The 16893-nt window shown below is 45.9% G+C and overlaps 1 protein-coding gene across 1 annotated transcript in view; it reads right to left on the minus strand.

Moving 5' to 3' along the window:
- The window catches only part of RYR3 (ryanodine receptor 3), a 1295770-nt gene that overhangs the window by 887569 nt on the left and 391308 nt on the right, over positions 1 to 16893 (minus strand).

Below are 16893 nucleotides of genomic sequence, written 5' to 3' on the forward strand. Positions count from 1 at the left end.
AGTACAATAGACTAACACACTGGTGTACAAAAGTCTGCTTTAGAGCGCTTGTTTGAGACCTCTTTTTATGGAGATTGCTATTAAATGGCAGAAACAGGTGCAAGAAAATTGCGAGGAACACAAATCTGATACATACATTACCAGTAACTGGAGACTTCTTAGTAGGCTGCACTGCCAAATAATTTCCTGACACATATTTGCTTCTAAGGTTGCCCTGGACACATATGTGGCCAACACAAGGACAGGTACCGCCTAAAAATATCTGCATATGCAAGTTTTGTGCGTAAGGAAATGGCTTTGTGTCTCGAACACCGACTTTCCAGTGTTTTGTATGTTTATACCCCATTGTCTTTCCACAAAGAATGAGGAAAACTGTGTTACTGTGTATTTTCTGCACAACAGGGGCTTATGCATAAAACTCAATATTTCTATAAATGAGAAGAAAATATTTATAAATGCAAAATACTCATACTGGGATCTAATAGAGCCACAACAGTAACTCAGGAGGAATATGGTAGCGTTAAGCGTATGGTGGCCAATCCCGGGATCGGCGGGATCCCGGGATTTAGGGCCAAAAACGTCCGGGATTCAATCCCAGGATTGGAAGGTCCAATCCTGGGGATTGAGGGATCAGCGTTGAGCGTCCACAGGACGCTCAGACACTGCCCTGCTTCCACCTTCCGACTCCCCCGGCGCAGCATGAGGTCACGCTGCGCCATCAGCCGAGCACTGAGGGAGTGCAGGAGGAGATCCCCACCCGCCTACCCGCGGTATACGGTTAGTAATGTGTGCGGGGCGAGGGGGCGGCCACACACTTAAAAGCTAATCCCGGGATTGGCCATTTTTCAATCCCGATACCCGGGATTGAAAAAATGGCCCGGGATTGGCTTCCCTATTGGCATCCAGTCTATAGATCTACACTAAAATGGCCTACAGTCAATAGGTCAACCACTAATGGTTGACCTATTGACAACCACTAATGGTAGACATGCATTAGGTCGACAGGGACAAAAGGTCAACATGTAAAAGGTTGACAGGGTCAAAAGGTCAACACAAGTTTTTTGGGTTTTTCTTCAACTATTTCATACTTTACATGTTGACCATGTGGATTACAATTGGGAATAGTAACATGTGCCAAGCACAGCGGTAGTGGAGCAAAACACCTTATCCGAAGCTCGCTCACCATGCGAGGGGACGTGGTACACTAATGGGGGTGGTGTGTAGCAGAAAAGTGAACCCCCCCCAAAAAAAATTATGTCAACCATTTGACCTTGTCGACATTCTCTACTGTATAACTATTCTATGTCGACCTTTTGACCCTGTGGACCTAATGCATGTCTACCATTAGTGGTCTGTAGACCTTTTTAGTGTAAATGTAATAATGCACACCCGAGTTAACCTGCATCTCATCCTGTCTAGAGTATGGGGAATGGAGTGCAGTAGCCACCGTCTGGTGGTGTATTGAGGTTAGCTACATTTACCTTGGGGCACGCAGTGATGTTTGGATGGTGGTCTTACAATCACTTCCCAAAGTGTTCTAATGACCTGGGAACTAGTGCTGCCTCTTGGGAATACTGGTAGGTCAAGTGCTACAGTAAGCGTAGACAGCATCTGGATACCCTCCAACATTTTACACAGAAAAATCGGTACAAATCCGAAAAAGGGGCATGGCCGCGGGTAAGGGGAGCGTGGCCACGCCCCTTTTCCTATGCTTTCAATGGAAGTTTGGAGAGCCAAAAATCGGTACAGACCATAAAAAAAAAAAGGTACTGAACCTATTAAAAAGGTACAGTTGGAGGGTATGCATCTGCTGCGAGCGTGCTCAGAAGTGGCTCTAAACTTTCTGGTTACACATGTAACCACTTAACTGGCATGATGGTCAGATCACCTGTGACCGCGCAGCCCCACTGTGTCTCACAGTTTTTGAAGAATAGATCTGTTCCACGGATATGCATATTATAATATAAAAAAAAAATAGTTTTAAACTAGATGTATAACCCCCCCCCCACAAAAAAAAACCACCCACAAAAACAATTATATGAATAGTTTTGAAGGGACAAACTGTCAGTTAAGTGGTTAAAGGGGGAAATACACCCCCCCCCCCCCCCCCCATATCACCAGATGTTTTGCAATCTACTGCTAGAGCCGTCCCTAACCAATATGATGCCCTAGGCAAGATTTTGGCTGGTGCCCCCTAGCACCACCGCTGGTTCCGCCTCTGATCTTGCACCTCTTTCCCAGCACGATCACCCCTCAGCCATAGCAGTTCTTATTTTGGTGTTTGTACCCCCTATATTTTAAATAGGAACAGTTTGCACATTTGGCGCACAGCCCAAAAAAGGGTGTGTTTTTGCTGGCAAGGTGCATGGCCACACAATAGTAACTCCAATTCCAATTACGCCACACAGTACTGCAACTTTATTCACATTTGATCATGCGATAGTGTCCATAATTCACATTAAATCCCACAGTAGTATCACTTTACCTTATAAACGTTATTCCTCACAGTAGAGCCCCTTATTCACATTACATCACACTGAATTGCTCCTTATTCACATTACACCACACCCTATTGCTCTTTATTCACTTTAGACGACACAGTAGTGCTCTTTCTATACGCAATGCCACATAGTAGAGCACCTTATACACATAATGCCACATATTAGTAATGCATTTATACACATAATTCCGCACCGTAATGCCCCTTACACATATGAGACACATTATTAATGTCCTTATAAACATAATGCACCTTACACATTATGACAACCTTTATTAATGCCCTTTTACACATAATGTCCCTTACACATATGCCGCACATTATTAATGCCCTTATACACATAAGGACACACATTGTGCCCCCTACACATTTGATGCACATTATTAGTGCCCCTATACACATAACGACACACATAGTGCCCCTTACACATATGTTGCATGTTATTAATGCATTTTTACATGACACACATAATGCTCCTTACACATATTCCAAACACTACTGCACAACCAACCAACTCACATGCACACAGCACTCACACTGCCGCTAACACTGTGACCTCTGCCTCTGATTGGATACAGATGTGTCCTTATAATTCTTGCCTCAATGCTAACGCCGCCCACATTTTTTATGAAAATGCATCTTATTTGCATTGCTATGTGGCTAGGATGCAGAAGCTGCTTCTGTTGATTAAAATGATATGCAGCATGCCTATATACTGTGTGAGACTGTGGCTGTATCTGCATATGAAATTCTACACACAGAATATAGGCATGCCGCATATCATTTTAACCTGCTGATGCCCCTAGGCATATAAAATGCCCTAGGCAGTTGCCTAGTTTGCATATGCCTATGGCCAGCTCTGTCTACTGCTAGTAATCGTTTTTACTACTGAAAAATAACTGTATGCAGGCACTTGAGAACTGAATATAGGGTTAATGAGGTAGTTGATAACAATATTAATTGTATTAATGTGCCTTTATTCACAGGACAACCAAACATAAGTTAGCAGAAGTGCCTCTACTATCACCACGGGTTGGGTATGTGTTACTGGTGGCTGGGATCCCGGCGGGGGGTGGCGAGCACAACACAGCCCCTTGTGGCAGGGGCGGATCCAGAAGAAAATGATAGGGGGGGCACCATGGAAGGGGCAAGTACATTTGCGTGCGGCTTCGGTGCATGTGAGGTGGCGCTTCTTATACAGTGCCCACAGTTGTAGCGCTCATTATGCAATGTCCACTGTACTGGTAGTGCCCCTTATATAGACCCCATAGTAGTGGTGCCCCTTTTGCAATGCCCGTATTGCCCCCAGTAGTAATGTTGCCTGTAGTAATGCCCCCAGTCATTATGCCCCCAGTAGTAATTCCCCTGCAGTTATGACCCCAGTAGTTTACCCCCCCCCTTTAGTTTAGCCTCCCAGTGGTAATGCCCCCAGTAGTTTAGCCACCAGTAGTAATGCCCCCCTGTAGTTTGCCCCATTGTAGTTTAGCCCCTGTAGTTATGCCCCCTTGTAGCTTAGCCTTCAGTAGTAATGCCCCCAGTAGTTTGGCCCCTGTAGTTAAGCCCCCAGTAGTTTGGCCCCCCTGTAGTTTAGCCCCCAAGTAGTAATGCCCCTGTAGTTAAGCCGCCAGTAGTAATGCCCCTGTAGTTACGTCGCCAGTAGTTAGCACCTTTGTAGTTGGCCCCCAGTAATAGTCCCCCAGTAGTTTGCCCCCAGTAGATGCCACCCAGTAATAATGTCCCCCAGCAGTTTGCCCCCAGTAGATGCCCCCCAGTAATAATGTCCCCCAGTAGTTTGCCCCCAGTAGATGCCCCCCAGTAATAATGTCCCCCAGCAGTTTGCCCCCAGTAATAATGTCCCCCAGCAGTTTGCCCCCTGTAGATGCCCCCCAGTAATAATGTCCTCCAGTAGTTTGCCCCCAGTAGTAATGCCCCCTAGGAGTTTGCCCCCAATAGATGACCCCCCAGTAGATGCCCCCCAATAATGCCCCCAGTAGCTGCCCCCAATAGATGACCCCCCCAGTATGACCCCCCCTGTAGTAATGCCCCCAGTAGATGGCCCCCAGTAAAAATGTCCCCCAGTAGCTGCCCCCAATAGATGACCCCTCAGTAGTGATGCCCCCCAGTTATAATGCCCCCCCCAGTAGTAATGCCCCTTGTTGATGCCCCCCAGTAGTAATGTCCCCCGTAGTTTGCCCCCAGTAGATGCCCCCGCTGCATTAAGGAAGAAAAAAACATACTTACCGAGCCCCGTTCCCGCTTCCAGGCCGCTGCAGTCGTCCTCCTCCCTGGGCGTCCGCTCCTCAGTCAGCACTATGAGAGAGACGTCATGACTGACGTCTCTCCCATAGCGCACAGCGCACAGTGACAGCGCCGGAAGCCGGAGCTCAGTACTGAGCTCCTGCCTCCGGCTGCCGCTGTGCAGGGAGACGGGCGCCCGCTGGTAACACAATCTCAGCGGGCGCCCGTCATCTCCCTGTGCGGCGCCGGCGCCGGGGGGGGGGGGGGGGGGCAGAAGGCCACAAATGACAGGGGGGGGCACGGGCCCGAGTGCCCCCCCCCCCCCCCTGGATCCGCCACTGCCTTGTGGGCTCACTGTGCTCGCCACGCTGCGGGTTCAGGTTCTATTCCCACTCTATGGGTGTCGTGGGAATAGTCCCTTTAAGTCGGCATGCCGACTGCCAGGATTGTCAGTGTTCGGGATGCAGGGGGCGATCTCCTGACCACCGGTCACATAATAACTACATCCGATCACCACAATTGATACCGTTTTAACAATAATCAATTCTGTCTCATCAGTAACTTGCAAAAGGCTAAGCCTGTGACTATCTATTTATTACAGTACAGATCATCAAACGTTATCGCCGCCATAATATCTGTAATCTGTTTTATGATCAAGTTTGGAAATGAAAGCAGTTAATAGGGAGCTGGTTACTGCCTCAGTTAGCTTTAATTACACAATGAGCATGATTCAATTCGATGACAGTTGAATAGCTCCGGGAATTAGCTCCCGGGGCTATTCAATACAGCGCCCTGTGACACCCGAAGACGGATTTCTTCTCGCACCCCCAGAGATATCCGACAAAAGTGCCAGTGCAATGATGATTTCTGCCCTTAGCGTGGCGGAACAGTGTCGCGCCGGGCACATAAGTCAGAGAATGCTGGTTCTTTCGACAAAACACCCTGTTTAGTTCGGGAGAAAGGGCATTCTTTGACTTACCACTGCGTTGTACTGAATAGCCCCGGGAGCTAATTCCCAGCGCTATTCGACTGTCATTGAATTGAATCGTGATACATGATCGTTACAGTTACGTACGGTGAGGTCAGAGGCTGGGGAGGCACAAATGGGGATGGGTCTGAGTGCCAGGAGCCTGTCTCACCCCCTACGCATTGTAAAGGGGCCTACACACTGGGCAATGTTTTCGACCATCAATATTATCGCCCAACGATAGTATCGATGGTCAATTTTTACTACACACTGGACAATATCGAAGGTCAATTTGAACGATATGAGAGTACATACATCTATATTGTCCAAAGTAACTGGAATGTATCAACGAATATCGTTCAACGATGAACGATTGCAGGCACACACATCGTTCATTGATGCATCCACACTGAAAGATATCGCCCAGTGTGTAGGCCCCTTAACTCTCATGTCCCTGCACTACACTCATGCAAACACAGATCATTAGCCACAAGGTACAGTAGAATACATTATATTATAAATAATATTATACAGCTACAGATGGAATAAAGTTTAATCATTTAAAAATAAATTATTAAAAACATTCAAAATACATTTAGGCCATATAAAAAAATACATCACCCAAAACTGGAGTTCATAAAGAACATGAGTAATAAGCGATGTTAGAGATGTCTCACAATGAATAATGGGCTGGCCAGATTGTACAACACTGCTTCTTCTGTAGGCAATAGGATCACGTCACAGGTGCCGATGATGGGCTCAATATGTCTGTCCAATGGACGGGATGCCTGCGTTCACAATACCAATGCTGGCATCCCGATGTTTGAAATCCCAATAGGGGAGAGAAAAGTACGTTATCCCCTCTCTCTCACTTCCTGCAGCTTAACCCTAGCCTCCATCTGGTGGTGCCTATCCCTAAACCCCTTCCCCGCAGCCTAACCCTCCCCCTTAGTGCCTAAACCTAACCCGCCCTCCCTGCAGCCTAACCCTAACCACCCTGGGTGGCGCAAAAACCTAACCCCCCCAATCCCAACCCGCCGGCTATACAGTAGGGATGCAGATTGTCTGGATTCCGGCGTCGGCAGTCTGACAGGTGTCGGGATTCTGGCGTCAGTATTCTGACTGCCAAGATCCTGACAGCCGGCATCTTAACTGATCCCCCAATGATAAATAGAGGATCCTGGAGTGAAGGAAAGCTGATCTCCCACCGGTATGAATGGGACCTCCTCTTATGGTCCTCCCGGTATCCATGCGGGTGTGGTTCGTTTTATCGACAGTATCTAGGTCGACAATGTTTAGGTCGACCACTATAGGTCAACAGTCACTAGGTCGACATGGATGGAAGGTCGACAGGGTTTCTAGGTCGACATGTGCTAGGTCGACAGGTCTAAAGGTCGACATGAGGATTTTTTTTTTGTGTCGTTTTCTTCGTAGAGTGACCGGGATCCCAAATTAGTGCACCGCGTCCCCTCGCATGGCTCGCTTTGCTCGCCATGCTTCGGGCATGGTGCCTTCGCTCCGCTACCGCTTCGCTCGGCACACTTTACCGTTCCAATCGTAGTCCACGTGGATCGTTAAGTATGAAAAAATCCCCCCCCAAAAAAATGTGAAAAACTCATGTCGACCTTTAGACCTGTCGACCTAGCACATGTCGACCTAGAAACCCTGTCGACATTCCATCCATGTCGCCCTAGTTACTGTCGACCTACAGTGGTCAACCTAAACATTGTCGACCTAGACAGTGTCGATCTTCAGACCGGATCCCATCCATGCAATAACAAAGCGGTGGGTACAAACACAGCCCCCTAGCAAAGGTCTCCACAGTCAGTGCTCAATTACTTTACCACAGGCTATCGGATGTTGAACTGTATTTGGGTTCATGCAGGCCGGCGGGACTTCTACCAGTCCGCCTCCGAATGTCAGTGTACTGGCGGTGCAATGTCAGCACAGATCCCCCTCAGTGATCTCTGCAACCAGTACTTTACATTATCTCTGGGTGTTGGGCAATCGGTAGCATGGTATTGTCCGCGGGTGGCTGCTGCTGCAGTGCTGCTGGAGGCGGGATGCTGCGGACACCAGCGCTGCTCTGGTCTCTTCCTCCTGGGCTTACTGGACCTGGATTGGTCATCACAGATCAAGGCACGCCCCCCTACTGTAAGGCATGCCTCCCATTGTTGTTTTCTTTGCTGCATCATTTGCTGCTGTGCCCCCTCCCCCCTCCCAGCTCTAGGCAGTGTTTGAGTATGAGAGATGAGGCAAAGCTGTTGTTGCCTCATCTCTTGCTTCTCCGTGCAGTTCCAGAAGGCGCCGCAAATATGCAGAATATTTAATTATAAAAATTATTACATTAACAGAAAGAAGACGCTTAAAAGTTATAAGTATCTTTTCTATATGATGACAAACATTTTTATAGTCAAAACTCTGTATGGGGAGGATAATACAAGGAAGGCTCGGCCTCCCCTGCCTACACTGACTGCACGTCCCTGGATCCTTATAGTTAAGATACAATTTTTCCGACTTGTTAATTATGTTTTGGCCGCAAACTATGCTATACCATAACACTTTTATAAGTACTAACAATCCCTAACAACCACGTACAGTCTAGTGTTTAAATCTTTATATATTCTCAGTATGTTTATGCAGTATTGGTTACTAATACATGTTTTGCCAAAGTGTAAATTCACATCTTGCATAAATGTCACCAAAGCACATAACAAATGTTAATACTACGAACAATTATCACGAGGGATGTTGCTGGTACGGGACAAATATCTCCCTCTTTCTTATCTGCACTTTTACATTTTATTTAAAGAGATATGCACGTTTAAATGTGAATCACTGTTTTACTGGGATCCGGTCTGAAGATCGACAGTGCCTAGGTCGACAACGTTTAGGTCGACCACTATAGGTCGACAGTCACTAGGTCGACATGGATGGAAGGTCGACAGAGTTTCTAGGTCGACATGTGCTAGGTCGACAGGTCTAAAGGTCGACATGAGTTTTTCACATTTTTTTTTTTTCATACTTAACGATCCATGTGGACTACGATTGGAACGGTAAAGTGTGCCGAGCGAAGCGGTAGCGGAGCGAAGGCACCATGCCCGAAGCATGGCGAGCGAAGCGAGCCATGCGAGGGGACGCGGTGCACTAATTTGGGGTCCCGGTCACTTTATGAAGAAAACGACAAAAAAAAAACACCTCATGTCGACCTTTAGACCTGTCGACCTAGCACATGTCGACCTAGAAACCCTGTCGACCTTCCATCCATGTCGACCTAGTGACTGTCGACCTATAGTGGTCGACCTAAACATTGTCGACCTAGGCACTGTCGATAAAACGAACAACACCCGTTTTACTATGGGGGGCACAGTTCATAATAGAATCTATATGCACAACACACTGAATGCTGGCTCCTGTTTTCAGAGGTCTTATAAGAGTGCTGGCAAATCAGCAGAGTGATAAGTGAAAGCAAAACGTCATTTCTCAAACATGTCATCACATCCAGTGCTGGATTTACCGTAAGGCATCAAAGGAACCCGCTTAGGGCCCAGCAGATACCATGGGCCCCGCGGCTAGGTTGTAGGGAGGGCATTTTTCTAATGGAGCGCAGTACTGTCTGAAGTAGGGGTAGCCATTGGCTATCACTAGATTACCATCGATGATTACACAATCCAATGGTCATCCCTATACTTTCAGTGACTGGCCTAAGGGCCAATCAGACAATGGGGGCGGGGAATCGTGGTGGGAGTCAGGGGCAGAGCTATGCTCAGAGACTCTGCACTTTGGTGGCTGGTAGAGGTAAGAGCCATTGGGTTGTTTTATACTATGCTTATGAAATTCTACTTTACAGCGTTTTCCTGGAAATCACTGTAACGTACATTTCGTATGCAGATACAGCTGCACACAGACTATAGACATGCCGAATATAATTCTACTCAGCAGAAGCTGATTGTGCATTCTATTTGCATAGCAATGTGTATAAGATTCATTTACAGCAAAAAATACAAAAACAAAAAAACCAAGATGCCTGATAGTAGGAGAGTTGCCTGGGAACTGAGGGGTAACTCACGCCAGGCATTTCTTGATCTCTTGCATGCACAATGCTAACATGCCTTACAAATGAACGTGCCTTCTGTGTCCCCTTCCCACAACAAAAGCCAGGATGAGCCATTATTTTACATACAGTAGTATACTGGCTATGTTGTGTTTTTGTTTTACTAAGCAATACACCCAGTCTGTGAAGTCTTAAGGGCCCTACACATTGGTCGATCCACCGCCGAGCTGCCCGAAGGCGGATACGGCCGACGGGCGACCCGGCGGCGGAGGGGCAGTGACGGGGGGGAGTGGTTTCTTCACTCCCCCGTCACCCGACTGCATTGAAGTGCAGGCAAATATGGACGAGATCGTCCATATTGGCCTGCATGTACAGCCGACGGGAGACCAGCGATGAATGAGCGCGGGGCCGCGCATCGTTCATCGCTGGAGCCTCCACACTCAAAGATATGAACGGTATCGTTCATATCTTTGACTGATGTCGGCCAGTGTGTAGGGCCTATTACAGGGAGTGGGATTAGGACTGGGGGAGGGGGCTGCCTACTAAAGCAATGGGTAGGCCTGGGAAGAAGTATAGTAAACTCAGTCTCATAAAGACAACACTCTCGTAATTTGAAAAGCCACACTTGTATTGTATATCTGTGTAAAAATCAGCATCCACAGCTTTTTTGTAATTTTCCCAAAACAAGTTCTGTTGTGCTTCGTATACAGACTATGACATGCACACAGATATAAAGTCAGAATTAGAAAAAAAAAAAAAGTTGTGGATGCTACTATATACACTGAGTTTACTGTACTTCTTCCCGGGCCTCCCCATTGTTTTACTAGTTAGCCACCCTCACCCCCAATTCCCCACGTACCACATGATACTTGTGATTTCACTTCCTTACAGCCACGGCTTTTTTTCTAATTCTGTGTGCATGTCTGATTCTGCATACGAAGTATGACAGAGCTTGTTTTGTGAAAATTAGAAAATGCTACTTTTTACACAGATATACAAGGGTGTCCTTTGTGGGAATTGAGCCCCAGATCACAGGCATGGTAACCATCGGCAATACCACTATGCCAAGGAGAGCCATGGAGACAGGTTACTGACAACTGCAGTAGCATAGTGATGTCGCTCATTCTAATTTCTTTTTATAGTGCTGTGTACCCAAACTCTACCGCTGATTGTAATGATTTTTTTTTCTTTTAGAGAGCTGTGTAAAACTCTGAACTGTGCTTTTCTTTTGTGTGCATTGGAGATGCTGCGTAAATATTTTTCTGTATTCACATTTCTATTTAATGCAGGGACCATTTTATGCAGCACACTAGGGGAGCGCTCAGATGTAAGGCATGTTGTTACTGGGTGACCCGTTTGTGTGCCCAAATGAGTTTTTTAATGCTCACACCAATTACTTTAGTCGGGTTTAGGTGCTTTGCGCGCCTAAACTCGAGTGTAATGGGCACATTTCAATATCACCCCTCGATTTCCCGTCACTTTAGATGGGAGATCGGGAGTGCAATAACATTTCAATTCCTCCTTCAAGCCTGTTAATTGCTCTTCCTAGACAGATATCTCAGGTTCTCTCTGATTTAGAATTTTTCTGAGGGTATACTCCAAAGCTGGGACTCTCCCCTTTCGCTCAACACTGGCAGCTTGTCTCTACTATGCCCAGAAGAACCAGATACAACAGCCTTCCAGCAGCTGGTCCCTGATCCAGCTCCACACGCCTGGTATGCAGTTTTATATTTTCGTTGGTGGATTGCTATGGCTCCTAAACTCTGATCTCCAAGTCTTCAGTACCTTGTGGAAGCCGGTGGGACTCTCTAATTTTTTATCGCATTGAAAGCTAAGAAATCTAATTTCAGGAACTGGAAATATCTGCAGTCAAGCAAGCTGCCCTCCCACCAGAAAATTATGAATATCCCCCCTTACCTGCGTATTAAACACCCCCTACCACCCTGTAAGTCATGAACCAGGGACCCTACATTCAGCCCAATGCCCCCTTCTACAATTTAGTGTTCTCCCTCCCACCCCATCTCCCACCATCTGTGCAGTAAAGGAGTAATTAGCAGAAATTACTGCTCTAGGTCCTACATGCTGAGCGGAAGATAAAACACCCCCTACCACCTGCTGGACATCAAAGCTGCTGCTGATAGCACTCCCCACCCGCACTGCTGGAGGATGGGTACGGGCCCCAGTGCATTGCTTTGCCCAGGGGCCTACACTGCTGTTAAGACGGCCATGGATCTGAGCCACCTTGGTCACGCCTGGTCATATGCCTGTTTTTAGCTAATACAATTGTACATCTTTCATATCCCACTCCTCCGAGGTTAAAATACATATCTAAAATCATGCTGGCATTACACATGGGAAGGGACATCCTGGCACTTGTTGCAGGAGTTTCTGGTGGTTAAATATTTCTGGCCAGCAGTAGCAAATGTAAGATACTAGATTGGATTTTCAGTTGTTGACCCCCAAAATCTGTATACAGTATTTGGACTTCATTTAAAATAAAATTACAGCAATATACAACTTAACAGTGTTAGCATTTGCCAGAGTGATGATTGTGAGATGTTGGCTGGCTTCCAAGTATTCTAGCCTCTTGCTGGGTAACTGTAGTTAATGAAGTGCTTGAACATGAAAGATTCATGTACACATTAAGAAAACAGCCACTAAGTTATGAATAGGTCTGGCCCAGATGGACAAAGTCCAAATGGGTCGTTAATTATTAGGGTCAGTGATGTCGTTGTACCTATATAATCTACATAATTATTATCCCTGTACACTCAACAGCCCTGATATAGGGAATATGTGTGTGAGATATGCACTTATAAAAGGTAAGTGAGAAAGAGTGCGGTGTGAGTAGATTGGGTAGCAGGGTAACAGTTTTTCTTGCATTTAAACATAAACATAAATCAAAATTCCAAAGTCTAGCAACTTAACTTTTCCCTGCATACATTATGTTCTCAAATAAGCCTGTGGGTTTCCAAGAAAATGTCTCTTAATGTGTACAGTACACTACAGAAAATGGTGTGATACTATACCTCCCAACTGTCCCAAATACAGCGGGACAGTCACGCGGGTCGCAGTGTCCCAAGTGCGGGGCAGATTTGAAGAGTCAGTGATCACCGTTGCTCTGCTCAGCAGCCGATGATCATCTATCAGTGCGGGGAGGGTTAGGCGGGGGCTGCCCAGCTGCTATGGGAACGCTGTGCACGCCCCCAAAATGACAAAAAAAGGGGTTGTGGCACTACGCCATGCCCTTCACCTGAGACCACACCCACTTCTTTCAAGGCCACACCCCTTTTACTGCCCTACTTCAACACCATCAAAAATTGGGAGATATGGGATACAGTATATCTGGCATACCTATTTTCAGGACACAAGAAGGATGCATCAAACTAAATTGTAGCTTTCCTTCCCCTAAAAACACCCTTTCGATCCTGTGACGCACGGCTTTGAAAGGGATTTATCAGTGAAACATACTTCTTAATTAGAGTATTCCAGAGTCGGGACAAAAGCCCTGACTTCCAGGATAGTAGGTAAATCCCCTCAAATCGAGATAGCCCCACCTAACTTGGAAGATGAGCATACTAAAGTTAAAGGTAAGCTGGTATAATTATTACTAATAATACTCAACTTAAGTCACAGTAGCGACATGGGACAGAACAGATTATAAAAAATGAATTCAGCACCTAGTAATTTTAATAATCACATCTATCAGCATGAATCAATAAAACTAAAAAGTTTGGGCCCAACTTAAAGGGAATGTCTACACTGAATTGAACGAATTATGGAAACTGTTCAGGCCGAATGTGGCTGAGACCCCTGATCAGAACTTATCTTCTTAATTATTACCTTGTTACCCATTACACATAAACTTTCAGAAACAGATTCCTCATTCCATTTGTCTCACATCATGTTCTGTAGTGTAGTCAATGGGGGTCATTCCGAGTTGTTCGCTCGTTGACGTTTTTCGCAACGGAGCAATTAAGGCAAAAATGCGCATGCGCATGGTTCGCAGTGCGCATGCGGTTAGTATTTTAACACAACACTTAGTAGATTTACTCACGCCCGAACGAAGAATTTTCATCGTTGAAGTGACCGTAGTGTGATTGACAGGAAGTGGGTGTTTCTGGGCGGAAACTGGCCGTTTTCTGGGAGTGTGCGGAAAAACGCAGGCGTTTCAGGGAAAAACGCGAGTGTGTCTGGAGAAACGAGGGAGTGGCTGGCCGAACGCTGGGCGTGTGTGTGACGTCAAACCAGGAACGAAACTGACTGAACTGATCGCTATTTGTGAATAAGTCTCGAGCTACTCAGAAACTGCTAAGAAATTTCTATTCGCAATTCTGCTAATCTTTCGTTCGCTATTCTGCTAAGCTAAGATACACTCCCAGAGGGCGGCGGCCTAGCGTGTGCAATGCTGCTAAAAGCAGCTAGCGAGCTAACAACTCGGAATCACCCCCAATGTACGGTTGTTTTATCATGCTATCTAGTTTCTCCAGTCCCTTTTCAGTATGTCTATTCTACTTTGTTAAATTGGCTTTAATCAGCCAACAGATGGGTTTAGTGCACCATTGAACTTTCAGGGCTTGTAGGTCCTGACCGACAAGATTTTCTTCACTGCTGCTAGGTGAAGGGTAGCACTTTTGCTGGTAGCAATTTGGTTGTAGTGCTGTGGTTGTGGTTTGGATCAACATAAACAGTGTGTGGTGACTAGAGCGGACTGCCTGCAGGGAATGTAGAATTGCAGAATGAGACGCATCATATCACAGCAGGAATAGATAGAAAAAGGAGCGAGGCGTGGTTCAAAGGAGGCTGAGAAGTTGACAAGGTTAAGGGTGCTTAGGTGTTGCTGTGTGCACATATCTTTTGGTTAAGGAAGGAGTTCTAGAGGCAAGATGAAGTAGAGGGAAAGGAGGTTATGGTCGGAGATTAGGCAAAGTTGGGGATGGCACAGAATAGGCAAGATAAGATTTCACTGTAAGAGACACCAAAAGAACACATAGTTTTGAGGTAGCAGTGCCTGTAGAGTTGAAATCCCCTGGAACAAAAGTGAATAGCTCAATAAAAGCTAAGTGAGAAAGTCAAGTGATGAAGTTGTCAAGGAATTGGCAGAATGGGATTCGGGAGAAGAAACAGATGGTGTAGACTTCAAAGGAGGAGAAGAATGAGATGGGTGAATTATACCAGTGATAGGCAACCTGATACACACTTCAGGGGTTGCAGTGGCAGCCCTTTAACCTTCAAAAGGACCACACAGTACCCTTAATCTGAGTGGTAAGTTAATTTAATATTTTAATCAATGAAAGAGACACTTATCAGTAATAACATATTGGCAGGCCTGTTATACAGGCAATCCTAACGTTAACAAACAAGTTTATGACAAAACAGGATGGAGATGGGGGCTGCCTTTTGCCAATCTCTGATTTACAGTGCAACCAGTGTTTAGTAGCCTACTCCTCTACCTTGTTGGTCACAGTGTTGAGGAACATATTTGAGACCTTCAAGGATCAGTGTAGGGGGAGGGGGGGGGGGGATGTCAGAGGGGCAGTGGCTAATTTCACTAATGCCAAGGATGCTGAATAAATTCGAGAAGAAGTGGTTAAGGATATATGTGAGTTTATTTCAGACAGATATAATGTTCCAGAATATACAGAAAAAGGATACATAGTAAAGTAGAGAGATCTGAATGCATTTAGAAGGGTTAAAGGGTTGGAGAATTGGGGGAAGAAACATAGCAGCATTGTCAGGTGCATGAAGTAGGGGAACTCGCAAAGCTCCTGCTCCATACCATGTCTGAACAGTGGTCTACATAGGGCTTGCGAGATTGGGGTTATAAATAGCAGCCTAAAAGAGTAAATTATAAATACCATCCAGAGAACCTGCTACGGCAAAGTAAGGAAAGCAAAAACCACAGAGATGTAGAGGGTCGAGGAGTACCATGAGATGTGTATATTAGGGCAGGCTGGTCCAGCATTCTGCTGTAGTGTGGACAGACTAAGCATTTGTGGCGATCCTGCCCACAAGGGAAATGTGAACAGGGAATCCAGTGTCTTAAAACAGTCAGGGAAATTCACACAAATGCATTACACATGTACGGGAATTGAGGTAAATACTAATTTTAAAGAAACTGACTTTCCCCCGAGACCAAACCTCCCATGAATTGATACTGTATGAAAACCTGTGAATCTGGTGCAATCATCCTCGGGCTATTCAATAAAATGTATACGTTGCTCAATTTATAAGAAATAAAAGTTCCTTCAAAAGAAACAGAGTTCCCATGTTGGGACATATATTTATACCTTTTTAGCATTTAAGGGGATCAGAAGTGCAGTGATGTGGTGGATGTTTTCATACGTACTGTATGTCTAAAGAGCCCCATACACTAGAACGATATGTCTAGAGGCTGAAGTCGGGGCGATTTCCCTTGAACTCTCCCGGGAGTGGTTCCATATGATTACAAACGATTTGGTACATTTTGCATGCGATATATCGTACGCGATCCCAGCCTTGCCTGCGGGAACAGATATATCACGAGTGCAGCACTAGCGATCTAGGGGATCCGATCCGACCCTCACGGGAACGCACATCGGATCGGTTACACAGCCAAAATGCCCAATTTCGCCCAATGTATCGGCACAAATGCCCGAACTGGGCTGAAATTGGGCATTATTATTCTAGTGTATGGGGCCCTTTAGAATTATGATCTTTTATTTTAATTACTTACTTGCTAACAGGGTTCTGTTAGACTGCATGTATTTGGTTATCAGTCTAGTAGTGTCTGAAACTAAATTCTGTTTTAACCTTGTGGCCCCAATGTACCTCTCCCAAGCAGAAATTTTTGCAGAAGGAGCAGAGTCATGGGAGTCTCTTTTGCACTATTCTGCAAACACTGTTTCTCTGACGTCCTAGTGGATGCTGGGAACTCCGAAAGGACCATGGGGAATAGCGGCTCCGCAGGAGACTGGGCACAAAAGTAAAAGCTTTAGGACTACCTGGTGTGCACTGGCTCCTCCCCCTATGACCCTCCTCCAAGCCTCAGTTAGATTTTTGTGCCCGAACGAGAAGGGTGCACACTAGGTGGCTCTCCTGAGCTGCTTAGTGAAAAAGTTTAAGTATAGGTTTTTTATTTTCAGTGAATCCTGC

The sequence above is a fragment of the Pseudophryne corroboree genome, chromosome 12, assembly GCF_028390025.1.
Source record: "Pseudophryne corroboree isolate aPseCor3 chromosome 12, aPseCor3.hap2, whole genome shotgun sequence".
Classification (NCBI taxonomy): Eukaryota; Metazoa; Chordata; class Amphibia; order Anura; family Myobatrachidae; genus Pseudophryne; species Pseudophryne corroboree.